This window comes from Corapipo altera, unplaced genomic scaffold, assembly GCF_003945725.1.
Source record: "Corapipo altera isolate COAL_440 unplaced genomic scaffold, ASM394572v1 61016, whole genome shotgun sequence".
Lineage (NCBI taxonomy): Eukaryota > Metazoa > Chordata > Aves > Passeriformes > Pipridae > Corapipo > Corapipo altera.
Window position 1 is genome coordinate 13,241 of NW_020885063.1, and position 393 is coordinate 13,633.

Consider the following 393-nt stretch of genomic DNA (forward strand, 5'->3'; position numbering starts at 1 on the left):
GGGGGGGCCCCGGTGCCCCCAGGCCGCAGGGCCTGAGCACCCCCAGGGACCGAGGTGGGCTCTAAGGGCCCCCCGCAAACCTGGGGGGGTTGTGGGTGGGGTAGGACCCCCCCAAGGCTGCCCCCCCCAACATCCCTCCCCCGCCGCCTCCGCCCTCGCCGCGCCCAGCGCCGCTGCGGCAGCCGCAGGGCGGGGGGGTAGCGGGAAAACCGGGATGGATCTGGGGGGGCTGCAGCATCGCACCCCCCCGGGGGTGGGGATGGGGGGGGAGGAGGGGTGGGGTCGGGTACCACCGAGGGATGAAGGCCTGGGAAAGGGGGGGAGGGGAGGGATGTAGCCCCCCCTCACCTGCATGCAGCCAGATGGGGAGTGGGGGTGGAAAAGGGGGGGGGG